The 16,813-nt window shown below is 36.8% G+C and overlaps 1 long non-coding RNA gene across 1 annotated transcript in view; it reads right to left on the bottom strand.

Moving 5' to 3' along the window:
* Positions 1-7,526: 7,526 nt before the first annotated feature.
* LOC139826993 (uncharacterized) overlaps positions 7,527-16,813 on the bottom strand; it is a 51,760-nt gene continuing 42,473 nt past the window's right edge. The window contains exon 3 of the long non-coding RNA XR_011737163.1: positions 7,527-7,673. This is a non-coding gene — a long non-coding RNA (uncharacterized lncRNA). The remainder of the gene's footprint in view (positions 7,674-16,813) is intronic.

The following is a 16,813-nucleotide window of genomic DNA, read 5'->3' as shown; positions in this document are numbered from 1 at the left end:
TCATTCAGGACACAGGGTCCTGATACTCCCACCTTGCAGTCACTCATCATTTTTTTTTTTTTTTTCCCATGGACTGAGAACATTGAGGTCTGTCTCTGAAAAGTGAAAAAAACATAGGAGTGGTGAGAGCTGTAATACAACGGCAAAGGTCATGTAGAACCAACCTGAGACAGCATCTGAGCTCGATGTAGAGCATTGCTGGTTGCTGCTGCTAAGGACATCACTATCTTGATTGAATGAGTAAATGCGTGCCAGGTGTCTCCTTCATTTGTGCCTTAAGGTTAGAAGAACAAGCTTGGTACCAAATATGGTACCAAAAAGTGGTCTATCAGGCAGTGTCTACCTTTCAGTGGACAAGCTACCATGGAGACTTTGAAACAATGATATGAAGCAATGCCTGCTCAGGGTAGTAAAATTCTTCTGAGAAAAGGAAAATTCTGCCTCCCTTCCTCCCTTCCTGGTCTAGAAGTTCAGGAATCATTGTATAACTCCTTATTACCTGGCAGCATATAGCCAGGCAGGGGTTACAGAGCTAATGACATCAAAAGACAGTTTACAACTATACACTTGAGGAGACTTATCAAGGCATACTTAAAAGGAATTTTTCAAATCTACTGCATGTGGGAATTTATCATTAGACAGCAGTGTCAGGTTTTAAAAGTGAAATTTGTTAATGCATGTACAGTGCTTTGAAGATATGAAATGCTATTTAAATTATAATAAGTCAAATCAAGGTAAGGAATACAGGCTGAGCAATGGAGCAAAAAATATTTTTATGTAATGATACAGTGGCTTCATATGCAACAAAATACTATGTACTCCTTCATCAGAGTAGAATCCTCTGTCGCCTTTTGGGTGGGCATCTTCTCATTTTGCTGCTGTTACCTTGGACTGAAAACCAAAGCATCAGCTATTTTTTTATAGACCATCTTATCAAAAGAAACAGCTTCTCCTGCCTTCTCTTTTGCAATGCATGTTTCACTAAGGGAAATTTAGCACAATGATGTGACATGAGAAAATCAGCTAAGCTTTGCAGTGATTTTTGTCTCAGTCATAACACTGATTTCTGCAGCATTTTTTAATTAGTCAGTTTAGGGAAACATATATTTGGGGAATAATGATGCTTGGAATAAAACAGTGAATGTGCCATTAAAGATAACTGAAAAATCTTAAGAGCAAAGTGGGTTAAAAATTTGTGGGATTTTTAATAAAAAATGTGACAAATGTTTGTATTTTTGGTTGAATTTTCACATTTAAAAAAAGTTTGACAACACAATAAGCTAGTAAAAATATGAAAAATGTCTTATTAAATTTTTTCAGAACATATTTTCACAAATGAATTAAGCAGAAATTTTATCCACTACATTTCCATTTTCTAAAAGCAAATGTATTTTACTTATATTAAACTGTTTGCTTCATAAAGCTTCTTTTCTGGTATTTATAATGGAAATTCTTAGTCATCACAGCTGACCTGGTGTAGTGCTCCTGATAAAGCTGCTTCAAATGGGAGGCTGAACTAGAGGACTGTTAGAGCTCCCTTCCAGTCAACATTTCTATGATTTTAAGATACTCAGTCTCTGGCTTAAAAACACAAATAAATACAAATCTTTGCCAGATATCATGCAAGGCGTCTGCACAGATATAGCCTGAGAATGCTCCCTACTGCTACAAATAAGGTTTCCTATCTATTGATCTTGCTAAAAGTAGCAATGCATTAATGCCCTCAAAGACAGTGGTAGATTTGTGCTCTGCCTCATGGAAAAAGCATATATATGTATTTATTGGGTTACTTTGCCTTTCTCTTTTTTTGCCTCTTTTTAGGCTCTCAAACACTTTCTTACAGAGAGAGGCATGAAGCCCACTAAAGACAACAGAGGCCTTCTGACAATCACTTTTTCATTCAGTTATTTTTCTTTGACCCTTTATTGTCTCTAGATTTTGAAGTTAAAGGAAATTATAGGTACTTAGTTCTGCTATTGTTATCTAAGAGAAAGAAAGTGCATTATGTACAAGCCATAATATCTCTAATGTACATTCACTGTAAGTCTGTACATCTTTCAGCAAAATGCTTGTATTGTGTTAATGGAAGTTTCTGTGTCTAAATGAAAGGTGAAAACATGCCCTTTATAATGGGTTAGGTAAGACCAGAACTAGAAGCAAGTGTTATCTTTATCAACTCCAGCAAATTCTACTCTAATGGAGGAAAAAAATATAAACATGAACAAATTATGTAGGGGCTACATGGGCTACAACTGTGCCAGAGAGGATATTGAGACAGTAAAGAATGCAACTCATAAAACTGTGCCCCAAGACACTAGTAGGTGCTGCTATGCTATGACTTACTCTATGTAATTTACAAAAGGTCAGATCCTGGAGGGTGATTTGGAGTCCTGTGCAGGGCACATGCAGAACATGGAGAGAGTTTGGCAGTGCGAAATGCTCACTTCTTGGTGCCATCCAGAGCTGTGATGCCCACTCAAGATTACAGGGAGATGACTCTTTTCTCTTTGGCTCCACGCTTTAAATCATATCTTGATAACAGAGCAGAAATCATCTCTTGCTTTTTCAGACCGTAGTGCCAGAAAGGCTATGGTTACTGCTTTTTTTATAGTAGCCTAATAGGTAAATCACTCATCCAGCAGGCTGCTCATTTGTTGCCTTTGAAATCTTCTTTTCCTATAGATACACGAAGTCTCCAGGCTAAAAGGGAAGAGGCAGGGGGTACTTTCTACACATTAGTTTGAAGCTATTCCACTCAAAAGTAACACTGTGCCACAGAAAAACATCCAGTATGAGCCTATAGACTAACAGCCAATGCAGCCAACTCCTGCCTGGAGGCAGAGAAGCTCTGGAAGCTCTTGTCAAGACTTATACTATAGTTTACATTGAGGCCCCTACTTAATACAGTGCATAAACAATTATTCTCTTGTGCTGAAGATGCTGGGACCAAAATAAGGCTTGTTATATGGTTTGAAAGATATTGGTAAAGTTGTCAAGGGAAGCGAGTGTAATACCTCTCTGCAGTACCTCTGCTTCTGCTGTGCACAAGAGCCATAGCCATTACTTTTTTCTTATGTAAGCACCACAACATTTCTTTTTAAAACTGAGATATTGATCTTACCCCTGGGAGTGGCTGGGAAAGCACAGTAAGGGAGCTGTATTGCTTGCAAAAACTGATAACTTGTCTCTTAGGCATATGCTGTAAAATGAGGTGAAGTAAAGCCTACTGCAGGATGCTCTAGAGAAGCTTACCGGCACAAAGGTCACAGAGGCAGTAATGTTTCCTGTCTGATTTTTCATATTAAAGGGCAGAAAAACTGAAATCTAACAGAGTGAGGCACCTGTGAGCATAGTGTACACTGCAACATCTGCACAACCCTAAGACTCACTGAATAATAAAAAAACGTCAAGCTGGTCTTTTAGCAGGTGACAATGTCTGATCCTTTCTAAACCGCTTCAGTTATCGCAGGTATTGTCCACCCCGTGACTTGCATTTTATGTGGGCTTGGTAGAGGATAGAGAAGAAAACTAGTGTGTCCCTAAATCCTGTCCAGCTTCCCTCTTATGTCGGTGATGTCAGGAAGTGGTTTTGGTTATTTAATCTATTGCATGTCCTGTCTGAAAAAAAAAAAAAGAAAAGAAAAAAAAAAGAAAAACGAAAAAAAAAAGAAAAAAAAAGAAAAAAGAAAAAAAAAGAAAAAAAATGACTAGACATTCAGTTGGTAGATGTAAGTAAAATCTGTTATTGCATGTATAATCCAGGTTAGCAAGGTGTGGAGCAAAGCACCAGAGATGGAGTTCGGCTAAGAATTGTCTTCCAGTATGAGTATGGCTCTAGTAGTCTTGAACTAGCAGTTCCACCACTGAAATGCAGAAGACCCAAATCCTCATGTGTGCTGACCTGAAGGAGTCCTTCTGGAAAGGAGATGATAAGCAGGAAAGCTCTGAGTGAGGTGTCAAGAGAGAAAGTTCATTATCACCCAGCACTTCAAATAACCTGATCCTCATGAAGAAAACTTGCCTAGCTAAGAACAAAAGTACACGAGTAGGACATAAGAAGAAAGGCTCAGATGAACCAATTTTTACATTCAGTGAAGTTACTTCTTACAATTCTCTTCACAAGTGGCTGTTCGCTCAACCCTTCCCAATTAGAACATTAAGATTCAATATTATACTATAAATGTGACAGCAAAGGAAAAAAAATGCATGCATATAATATGCTAGAGCCTATGAAGTTCTCCAAAATGGAGATGAAGGTCTGCACACTGTTTTTTGTGAGAAAGCAACCAAACTGGCTGCAAACATTATGGAAAGAAAAATTCTATCCATTACAGCCTCAGAAGCTGATCCATAATACTGACATAGAAAGCTCTTCCCTATTCCACCTAAAAAGCCAATTTGAAATGTGTTCAATCCCGAGTCATGAGCTTTAATCCTACATTTTATTAGCAGGTCAGTTAGGGTGGGGAGCCACTATCAACAGTGGCTGCATCAGGCTGGGTCATGCTAGGCAGTATTCTGTAAATTTAATTTGAAGCCCAGTTTATGACAAAGATCTGATTGAAATTTTCTCTGACACGTTGACTCTTCTCTGAATTAATATATTACACAGATCATATCTTAAAAATATACAAAATGAAATTGCTCCGAAATTCAGAGGTATTTTTAAAAACTGGTTTTAAGTTAGTTTGTACTGCTGGTAGGTTAGCTATCCTCGTTAAAGACTTGAAGAAATGAGTCACGTAATTAAGAGCATATTCAAATGCACATCCTAGCTTCTACAGAATGAAAGAAGAGAGGGACAATGGGGGATATACTAATATTAATTAATTAGACAATCGATGTTAATTAGGTGACTACATAATTAGATTTGGGACAATGAGGTTTCACTTGCTGTATTTGTTAATATTTGCTTCCTTCAGACCCAAGTCTGTGTTAAGTAAATGATTTCAGCCTAATTGCTACATGTTTTTCAGGGAACCTGTTAGGAAATGTTGTCAGATTTTCCAGTGTAGCAGAAAAGGATATTCTCTGAGATACTTATGTAAATACCATAATAAAATTTTCCTTGACCTATTGGCTTTTTCTAGAAATGTTTCCCTAGAGCACTGCAGGGTATCTGAAAGAACACAGGAGTGCCTGAATAATTAATTATGTGTTTGATATATAAGCATGAGGATGATTGCTTTCAATTTTGAATATATAGTAATATAAGATTTTGCCAATTGTATTCCGAAACTACAAAGATTTTTTAAAGCATTAACAGTAATAATCAAATGAAGTTGGTAATTACTCCTTAATTGTTATAATATGCCTCTGTTCACAGGAAATTAGTTTTTATTAGATAACTGCATAAAGGTGTTCAGAAATGTCAACAAGCTAGTGATTCAGACCGTTGAAATTAGTTTGCGTTGTTAAGTTGATAACTTTTGTCTGTCTTGTTTTCATTCTGTCTTCATCTTTGTAATCCATTGGTTCCTTTTCTCTTCTCTTTTGCATTCACCTTTTTTCTTTAGTGCCTAAATCTCACTGTAGAGAATAGTAGGTGCTTACATCCAAAGTTGATACCAACTTTGCTGTAATGATCTTTAAAAGACAGTTAAGAATGCGTTAGTCCACTTAGTTCCTCATGAGGACAGCATCTCTTTCCTGTTCTTATTTTGTCACGTATCCATCTCTGCCTATATTAAGCTTTTTCATGCTGTTGTCATTTCCTGGACATCTGGCAGCAACCATTTTCCTGGCATGCCTATTTTCTCAGTTGGGTTTTACTCCAAAATCATCGCATTTCTACTCTTTGCAGAGCTTTACTTCTGCTGTATTTTCTTGCTGCTGTCTAGGAGCCAGGAAGCATATTACTATTTCATGACTCAGGGAACAAATGACTCTATTTCTGCAGTCTTCCTCAGAAGTCATTTTACTTTTCAAGCTATTCTTTCTGTCTTGGAAAAGTAAAAATCTTCTCATCATGTTTGATGAGCATTTAAGTGAAACCCTCTGAACCAGCCCAGGGTACTTACTGTTGATATAACAGAAGCATCCAGGAAGGAGAACAGGGAAGAGTCACTTGAATTTTTCTGTGGTCACTTCTTCCGTGATTGCTCCCTACTTGAGCAAAGGGCTACTGGCAGAAAGAGGAAAGCTGGATGTATTGCCTGTATTTAGAGTGCATGCTCCAGAGGTTTGATGGCCTGGTAGCAAGGGTCAAGGATTTTGGTCTCCTAACATTGAGTGAAGTGGTTTAGCTAACTATACAAGTGGGTCTTATTTGTGTCAGGTAATATAGAGTATATGGAAACTAATGCAGGCTGTTTCTTAAGGTTTTTCTTAAAATAGAAGCAGAATATTTTAAATAGGTAGAAAAATGAATTAATGATTAATATGAAAAGGTCGTCGAGTTTTGAAAATCAGTGGTCTCTTAGTTTGTAATTTGGCTGATGACAAGCTGACAGTTGAAAACCAGGAGGGATGAAGTAGCATAACTCTTCAAAACTGCAAAAGCTGCACTAGTTAGCACCTGCTATCAGTGGGTATCCCCTTCTGTCACACTGGAACACCTTGGTTATGACCTCGTCTTCTGTCCACACTATATATATGCTCATTCTCACTTTGGCTCTATTATGAAGAAGACCAGTTTAGAGGCAGATATGATGTAGCGCAAACCCTTGATCCTAGATATAGTGTCACCTGATGGTAACTACAGGGCATCAGCAAACCACCTAACTCTCCAGCTCTCCTCTTTCAGTGATATCCACAATATCTGCTTGCCTTACAGGTGGTCACTACAAAAAAATGCCTCTGCTGAGCTCCAAAGCAGCTGTGTCATTTTGTGCATAACTGTACAAAATGACACATTTGCAGAGGGAAGCAACTTGTTTGTCCAGAAGATAACGGGACCCTTGTCAATACACGCCAGGACCATTCTTTCAGAGACAGCTTTGCAGCTGGAGAAATGCCCAGCATCAGTATGATGGAAAAGACTGATGCTGGCTCAGTCAATTAAACCAGCAAACAGCACTTAATTTTAAACCAGCATGCATTCAAATAAGCTGAGCTTCTGTGTGTAGCTCAGCATAGTTGACTTTTCTTTTACAGAACTGCACAAGACTTTGGGGTAGCAGGTTGTCAGAGGCCTGAGGGCATTAACAGGCATTTCAGTCCCTGCCCAGTCTTCCCTGGGGTCTACCCTCTCCCCCATCCCATGGGTCCCATTTCAGCTCAGCCTTAATTCCCTTCCTGAGCTGTGTTGTAGTCATTCTTGTTTCTGGTCCCATCTCCCAGATGGACCTCAGACTGATCTTGTAGATGGCCTACCTCCTAGATGGGATGGGCCCTGTGGTTCATGTGGCTCAGTCTCCCTGACAGATTTTGGACTGAAGTTGCTGCCTTTTCTTCAGTCCTGTTTCTGTCCCAGTCTCTTTTCGCTCCTGACAGGACTGTCTGGATGGACCCTGGACCTGGTTCATTGCTCGCCTTGTCAGGGGCTGCTGATGCACCCTGTGATCATCAGATAGTCCTACCTTCAGAAGAAGAATAGGCACACTTTGGGACATGCTTGGTGTTTGTTGTTGTTGTTGTTTGTTGTTGTTGTTGGTGGTGGTGGTGGTTTCGTTGTCGTTGTTAGTTTTGTCTTTGTTTCTTTGTTTGCACAGGAGAAGCTCTGCTCCTCTGACCTAGGGTTTAAAGGAGAAAATGAACCCTTTGATCAGCTTCTTTGAAGGATCACTCAGTCATCTGCCCAGCAGGTATGGATCCACTGGGGATGTGGGCAAACTCATAGAGTGGGTTTGATTTTACTACTGACTGTCAAAGGTGGAGTTGGCAATGCAACCCTGTGAAGTGTGCTGCTGATGTTTTTTCTTTTTTAAATCTATGACTTTGTCAGCAACTTCACCATACTAGAACATTAGCTGAGTGGAAGTTCAAGGAAGCAAAAGAATAGCCCCACTTTGACTTCAAAGTCTAGAGAACTGAAATCTCAAGATCAGCCTTTCCGAGTTTGTATCACTTTCTTGGTGTCTTAGTCCAAGGAGTCAAAGGATCATCCATTCCCTATGGTTCAAGTGTTAGTAATCTCACTGGCAGCAGCTACATAATATATACCTATTAAAAAATATGAAAATCTTAAGTTTTAGGTAGTTTAATGTTTGCAGGTATAGTAGTTAATTACCAAGTTACTCAGCTATAATTAGACATGTAAGCTGAAAGGAAAATTACCCAAGCCTTTGACACTTCCGTGGCTTGATTTGTACTTAACATGTAAAGTAGACACATCCACCAAACTTAATGTTGTAAAATATATGTGTTACAACAATGTGTTTAATTTCTAATGAATGATTAAAAAATTTCTATGTTGAAATAATGCATTAATGTCACTGAAAGATTCATTCTAGCACTGGGAGATTTTGATCTCTAAATACTTGAATGTTGTATAATACGTATTATAATATCATCAGTCTTAAAATAATTTCCTAATACATCTTTTCTATATTCTATTTAGTGCAATATACACTGTTTGGCTAGTCAAAACACATGTGTTGGTGAGTCAGTCAACATACATTTAGATTCAAACTGCCACATTCAGTGCTCTCTCTTGCTCTGCGGGTGTTAGGGAGCTGTGCTTATTGTGGCAAGAAAGGCAGCAGGATGAAAGTCATAAATCAGTAGGAAATTGTCATTAGTGTCTGTAACAATTTGTCTTTATTAGCATTGGACAACATATTCAGAAAAGGAGAACTACTGTATGAATTCTGCAAACTGTGTTCCTTGTAATTGCTCTAGTTTGCTGTAACAAAGTCCTGGAAAGTTTTTGGCTTGCAATAAATAGAGACTGTCCTATTAAGTCTGTTTTTGCTATCAAACGATCTCACATTGCCTATATAGCTCATTTTTTTCTCACATAAAATTGCAAGACCTTCAAGGTAGATTTTGTACAATTTAAACTCTGCCTGACAAATCTTTGCTTCTGTGCAACAGAGGGTAAAAGATGCTTGAGATCAGGGAGAACAAACAAGTCAAGCATGACCTGCTTGAGAAACCAAAATACTTTTAGGAATCTAGCCTTTTAAATTTAACAAAATTCTACGGAAATAGGTATTCAAAGACTAAAAGGGGATATTTCTCTTTGCTATGGATAAAACCAATTAGGGAACTCACCTTTCAAGAGATAAAAAAGATGCTAAGAAGGATAATGAAAAAGTCTGTGGCTTTATCATAAGAAGTTCCACAATCAGTCCCACAAAATCTTCCCTACAGTTTGAACGTAAAATGAGATATTGAAACTTGAGTTCATAATGTTGTTTTCTATTTTATTCTATTTAATGAATTACCAAATTCAGATTAGAATGAATAGCAGATGTGCACTAAGCAGCAGAAACCATTTCTAACCATTAAAAAGCATTCGACTAGGTCTGGTTACATTTTAGCAATCATTTTTGTAGTTAACTTTGATTCAAACATGAAACAGACTCGTCTTCTACAACTGATTTGCATTAGTAATCAAGTTGTCTTCTAATATTTAAATCTCAAATTAAATAAACAGAAACTAGCACTAAAATTAATTAATTTTAATATTATACCGAACAGTCTGGCTTTAGAAGTGAAAAATTGCGTGGCTTATTGTAATGCTGTAGCAACTAATAGGTTTAGTAACAATAACTTTGTAAATAATGTCATACTACTAAAAGAAGACAAAAAATCCACACTACATAATTTTTGACATCTTTACAATAGTGTTTACTAATTTTTAATATCATAACCAAAAAAAAAAAAAAAAGTAGCACACTCCACCGAAATCAGAAGTGTTTAAAATATATGTGATCTTTTAATTATGTGGAGGTCAGACTCTGATACTGTTATTCAGTTGAACCTCATTCATGTTTCACAGCAGCCCAAGATTTCAAAGCAGTTATTTTGTGAGGTGAAAGATGCCAAATCTATAAATCATTAAACACACTTCAGGGTGAATAATAAAGTAACATTTAGAATTGTTTATCAATATTGTATACTGATCACAAATTTAAATAGATTGATATATGCCTGATAAGCAGCACAAATATTTTAACTTATTAATGAGTAGTGTTGTTGGGTGTCAACATAATTACTCTTTCCTTTTGCATTTAAATTCTCATGCCTTTATCCAGTGACTGTTTACTGTAAAATATATGCTTGCTCTCTTTCCAGAGACCACTGAGTAGAACTCCAAAATGAGTTGAGTGCCTAACTTCTTTATTTAGCTCCTTCTTGTACCTACATTACTTTGTCTTATGAAATGCTTTCATTTGTTGCAATCTCGTAGGTCTTTTACTAGGAAAAGTCAGGAATATCTTCTCACCATCCTGAATGGTAAGTCCAAGGCTTATGAAACTCTTCTGGAAGTTTAGAGATGTAGGACTGGACACTCCTCAGGTGGGGAAGAGGCAAAAAAACATCTCTGGGTTTTTTTGGAAGGATTACTACTGCTTTATTGCAACTGTCCTTAAGAGATCCCCTCATCCTAGATCACTATGCAGCTATTGAACCTAAGCTCTGGAAGGGAGAGATTCAAGTGAAATGTATCTTTTTTTGGTGTTGCCTGTTGTGTCCTTACTATAAATTTCAGTAAGTTGTCAGAGGTGCTTTATTATCTCTTTTGGCAGTAGAATTCTATAGCTATGGTGCTTGGAGTCATCATGATGGAGTCAGGTATATGAATTTTAAGTGTTCATCCCCCAAATGTGGAGATATGTAGTTAAGAAAGCGGTCAATATACTTCAGCACAGGACTGCTGTTCAGAGAGATTTTACCAGGCTAGAGAAATGAGCTGGCAGGACTCATGAGGTTCAGAAAAATCAAATGCAAAATCTTGCACCTGGGGAGGAATAAGCCTGTAGACCAGTATAGGCTGGGGATGGACTGACTGGAAAGCAGCTTTTCAGGAGAGGCTTCGGGGGTCCTAGTGGAAACCAAGATGAGCATGAGTAGACAGTGTGCCTTTGCACCAAAGAAAGCTGACTGCATACTGTGCTGTGTGAGGAGCAATGTAGGTAGAAGGTTGGTGGAAGTGATTACTCCTTGGTTATTCAGTGTTTGTCTGCTTCATCTGGAGTGCTGTGTCCAGTTTTGGGTTCCCCAGGAAACGACCACTGAGATGATTAAGTTGTTTGAAAGTATGTGACGTACAAGCAGAAGCTGACAGAAGGATTTATTCATTCTTAGGAAGAGATGGCAAAAAGGAGATGTTGCTGCCTTCAGGTACTTCATAGAAGGAAATGCTCAAGGACAAAAGTTGAAACATGGGAAATTTTGAATAGATATTAGGGGAAAAAAAATCACAACAGGGCAGTGAAACACTGAAAAAAGCTGTTGAGAGAGGCTGTGGATTTTTCGTCCTTGGGGATGTTGAAAACTTGACAAGGTTCTGAGTAGCCTGATCTGAGCTGAACAGTGGGTTGTACCAGACAAATCATCTCCAGATGTCCCTTCCAACCTGATTTACTCTCTGTCTCTATGACTCTGTAATCTCTCAGTTTGTAGATTTAGGTCTAAATAGGTCACATGCTAAAATATGCCTCATTTATATGAAATAAGAAGTGAGATACCTTAGCCATTCTTAAAAATTCCTGTGACTATTTGTATGTTTAGGCTTCTAAGTAGTTTGAAAGCATATTTCCAACCCTTTTTCCCCATCAAAATAGATTAATATGGTTTCCTTTCATTAAATAGTTTCCAGTAGGAATGCTAATCCTCTATGTTTAAATGCAGAGTAGCCAAAACCAAGGAGATCCTATCTGTAAGTGTTACAGGTAACAAACCATTGCTTTTCCATGCTTAAATGTCCAGATGACAACTGGAAATTCATATCTGGGTGCTTTATATATGAATCTTCAAGGAATTTATTAAATTCTTATACACAAAAAACCTAATATTTCTGATTGGGCTGCCTGGGATCCAGTGTTGAACGTGATCTGGAAAAAGAGAATGGATACTGAAAAGTTACTTGGCTGATGCTGTGGTGTTCATAAGTAAGTAAAGAAAAATAAAAGATGTAAGTGATGGTGCTTTGTACACTACAGTAAAGGATCTGCAGTTTCAGACCCTGTATTGTTGTAAACATACACCAGATTACTGGTCAGAATCATAATGCATTTAATAAAGAAATAAATAAAATAAATTCTTAATGTTAGTCCAGATTGCTGGAGTTAACATTTTTTTTGTCTTATTTTTGGACATCACTGGTTTTATTTGACCTCTATTAGAGTTATTCAGAAGGTTAAGAAAGCATGGGATATCTAAATATTAAAAATCTGGTTCTTCCAAGAAGGTTTAGATGACAATTCCTAGACCAGCACACTTGTTTGCTGTTCCGGCATATGGAGAATCCTGCTTGTGATATTGAGAGTAAATTGCTGAAGTAATGTTTTAATTTTGATGTCATGTCCTCACAAGTCACCCCTAATAAAACCTGTTTGCTAAATGAAATTAAGCTCCATAGAGAGTGTTTTAAAGAAGGGTTCAGAAGGTTTAAAAATTATTTCTGTTTCATAAATAAATTTACTTGCTTTCCTTAGTTGTAGTGTAGGAGACTTAGAAGAATCTGGTACCTCAACAAAATCTCAGTCTGGGGATGTTCAAAGAGGTAGTTCTTTGAATTGAAAGTCTATGAATATGTAATTATTGCCATGTCCCTGGGATATTTCCAAGCCCCTTGATAGAGAAAAGATGCACAATTCATCTGACTAACTGTAACTGTATGCAGTATTGATGTGTATATCTTCGCTCGTCCCCCTTTGTTCCTCTTTACAATCAGCGCAGAGAAACAGACACTTTTAGATCACTGTTCTTCTTAGAGCCAACATGTAAAGTGGGAGAGATGTCTGTGCTGTAACCATCAAAAGTTGGGAGACAGAAATAATGCTGAAGATGACAACTCTCATTTTTAAGAGCCTTTTAAAGTCATATCCCCCAAAGCCACCTATAAGTAAGGAAATTAAAGGGCTACACAGGAGTAACCTCTCCTTTTGTACTTTCAATATATTAATGGGAGTTAAAAGGCTTTCGTGACATCTAATTTGCTCTACAAAAGCTGCTTACTTTATAACATAGGAAAATACAAAATGTTTTTGTCAAGTCCTTCTGATCTGACTCAGACACACCTAACTGGTGCCACGGAGCAATATTTTTCTGTTCAACTTTATTCATATTTAATTTACCTCGTTAAAACAGAAGCAAGGTACTGGTTCAAAGACAAACATACTTGGCTGTAATAGAGCATGTGGGCCACTTGATGGAGCCATGAGCAGGAAGGTAGCTGGCCTGCTTCTTGCTGTGTCGCTGTGATTTGTTCCATTAAAATGTGAGTGTAGCAGCATCTGAACCATATGTATAAAACACAGCAATGCCCTTAAAGAGGGGAAACAGAGCTCCTATTGCCTCTTCTACAAATTCATTTCCAACCTCTACCAGCCCCACTGGACCTTGCTATAGTGAAGTGACTGGTCTAATTGTCAATCACACAGGCATTTTCCAAACTTCCCCCCAAACCAGAAGCTACTCCTCCTACACCAATGGTAAATAATAATAATAAGAAGAATGGACATTGCTGGATGAAGTGCCCTCTTGTAATTTGCATGATTCTGCATATAGATTGTTTCTAGTATGCTTAATAAAATCTTGACAGCAACATGCAGCTGACATACACAAAGGCGTTTTTTAATTCAATGAAACGGATATAAAAGGAAACAAAACATATGGAACAAGGGATATGTCTTATAAAAAGGAGATATCATCTTAAATGATTGCAAATGGTATTCAATACATCTATTAACACTTTTTAACATTTTTAAACAAAACCATTTGAATCATATTTACTGCAATATTGTCCAGACATAATTTCTTTTTGATTTCCTGGTTTGTGTTTGGGGTTCAATTTGAGTTTAAGCAGTCAGATTACACTGAGAAACAGTAGTGAAATACATGAGCTGATGTACAGTCCAACTTCTTTGTTACCAAAGAATCTGACTAAAGAAAAACTGCTATTTCTCTATGTCTACAACGAAATACTGCAAGGACTGCCATTTTTGCCTTAGAGTGCTTTAGAGTATCTTGAAAAACAAATGCTGATCCCTAATGCTGGCTTATTCTGTAATAATTATCTCTTAGTACTGCACTATATTTTAACTTCATCATAAAATATTTATAATCATAATCACTCAATGTATTAATATATAAAATATAATTGTTTCACTGTTCAGGTAGTATCATTTGATAATTCATGCTGAAAGCAAAGATTCAGCTATTAAGGGAATGTAAGCAAAATGTAAGCAAAACCATGGGCAAAACATTACCTAAATGACAGTATTCCATACTGAGAAAGTAAACCTGCTTTTCCTCGAAGGTTTTCTTATGCCTCACAGTCGAGAGATACATAATGAAATTAAGTATACATATGCATAAAAGAATATATAAAGGGAAAGAACTTTGTGTCAATGCAGAAATCTCAGTGAAATTAATTGAAAGGACCAGTGCCATTGTTGTCTTGTTTTATCTTATTTTCCAGCCCTTCATCTATTTTTTGTTGTTTTTTTTCCCTCGAAATTCATAATCCTGCCCACAAGCACAGTATTATTGAAGATTATTAAACAAATACACTGCCTACTGAGTTCTTTGCAAAACTTCTTGCATTAACCTGATTTGTAAGAGTATATTTCCTTGACAGGCATCTCTGTATTCTTAATAAAGAATATCCTGTGACATTCCATACATCCATGATAGGGGTTTACAGCTATGATTTATGCTATATTTAAAAAGCATACAGACAAATCCCATAAAAAGTATTTCATGACAATTTGGTTTCATAACATCAGTATTTCTGACTATTCTATGACTACAAAATCAAAATGATGAATGGTAATATTAAGCAGTTATAGCAATTAAGTAAATATGTGATAGAATTGCTTACACTGGAGGATCAAGTTCATTAAAGTTTAACATAATAATGAGGTAGTTTAATTTTTATCCTCACAGAAATTCTCAACCCTACACTTAAGTAAGAACACACAAGTAGTATCACAGCAGTAGCCATGAAGGTTGTTTAAAAATATTCCATAGTGTCTATATGGCATTAGTTTTTGTGTTTCTGTTGTTTTTAAAAAGAGCTTTTTAGAATAATTTTCTTTTCATTTCCTGGTTTTAGGATCCTTTCTTGCCACTTCTTGACAATATGAAAACATTTAGTTTACCTAGCTTCTGTTTCATTTGAAAAACACCTACTCTTTTCTTTATGTTGATAGAACCCAAATTAGCAGAAAACTGTTTTAGCTTTGCTGTCTTTAAGTTCATTTCATGTGTAAAACTGTCATCCAAGAAACCCTTATGTGAGATCTGTTTAATCTCTGAAGAAAACTGCAGAAGGTACTTCCGATCCCATGTGCTACAAGCGAAGGACACTGAGAGCACAAAGGATTTTCAGTATTCTGGACATAGCAATAAAACCATTTGGGCTAAATAAACAGAAGCAGAAAATTGTTTACATTACAATCGAAGTTTTATTTGTATCTATAACTCACAAGATGTGTTGTGCTTGTTTGCGTGGTAACAACCAGAATGAACTTCCAACTCAAAAGCTCTTTGAAGCTCTTTCACAGAAGTATTGTGGTCTATCTAGAAGCTCATTAGAGCTCCAGTAGTGTCCCTAAATTTGTGCACTAAAGTTAATTTCAAAAGTTTACCCTCCTTATAAAATTGTATAAAGACTTTTTCATTCTTTAAATAGCAGAGGGGATTGTTGAGCTAAATATTATATATATATCTATATAGCTCCACATCCTATTACTAGTATGTTTTATAGGACACAAAAAATTCCCTTTCCACTGCTTTTGATGACACCAGATCAAGAAAATATCCCTCTCGCACATATGAGGAAAAAGCAGATTTTTCTGCAAACTTATGAACAATTTCAGAACTCTTCATAATGGGAATACTGGTCAGTTGTAAATTACCTATTTTAAAAAACCACTTTGTTCTTCAAAGAATTTAACTTTTCACCTCAATTCGTTGAAGCTGTTTTTCTGAGCATCCTCCTTTTTACTGTGACTACTCTTTGACATCTTTCTTTACCATTCATCATCCTGTCAATGGCTCTCACTTTTACTGGTGCTTCTACCTACTTTGAAACCTCTGTTTTCCTGATCTTCAGACTACAGCACATGATACAGCACACATTTGCTTTTCTCAGATGCAAAAGCTCAAGAACTTTATATATTTCTCCCAATAGTTCTGCTCACAAACTTTTGACTATTGTTCCAGAAAGGATGAGTGGTTCCAGTCTGTAGCACTTCTCCTCTCTTTGGTGCCTTGCTGTCCCCTAGACTGTGTGAAGCAACAATTTCTTTCAACACGGTAATTAGTGCAAAAGATGATGTCTATTTTCTCTAACCCTTCAGTGTAGTTTCTGGATGTGAGCTTAGCAGCTATTTCCTTCTCCTGGCTAATTACTTTTAAGATCAAACACCCGAAGAACACCAGAAAATTGTTTTCAAAGATCATAGTGATTTTCCTTCAAGTAAAACTCCTGATTAAGGTTAGATTGTATAAAACATAATTATTTTGAGACATAGAAAGGTGAGATAAATAGCCAATAAAAGATTTCGTCTTAAAACTGAGTAGCTCTACTGGTGGCAAAACTTAATGCATGTTTTGGTGGAATCTTGAAAGACCTCTTAGATGTGAAGTTGGAGACTAAAATGTACAATGTTTCAATTTGCTTTACTCAGATTATCTTTCCCCCTGACAAAACAGCCTGGTGTAGTTTGCTACTTCATTCTCTATTCAAGAA

Source organism: Patagioenas fasciata, chromosome 1 (genome assembly GCF_037038585.1).
Source record: "Patagioenas fasciata isolate bPatFas1 chromosome 1, bPatFas1.hap1, whole genome shotgun sequence".
Classification (NCBI taxonomy): Eukaryota; Metazoa; Chordata; class Aves; order Columbiformes; family Columbidae; genus Patagioenas; species Patagioenas fasciata.
Note: the sequence above shows the minus strand (reverse complement) of the source record. Positions and strands in the feature narration are given on the sequence as shown.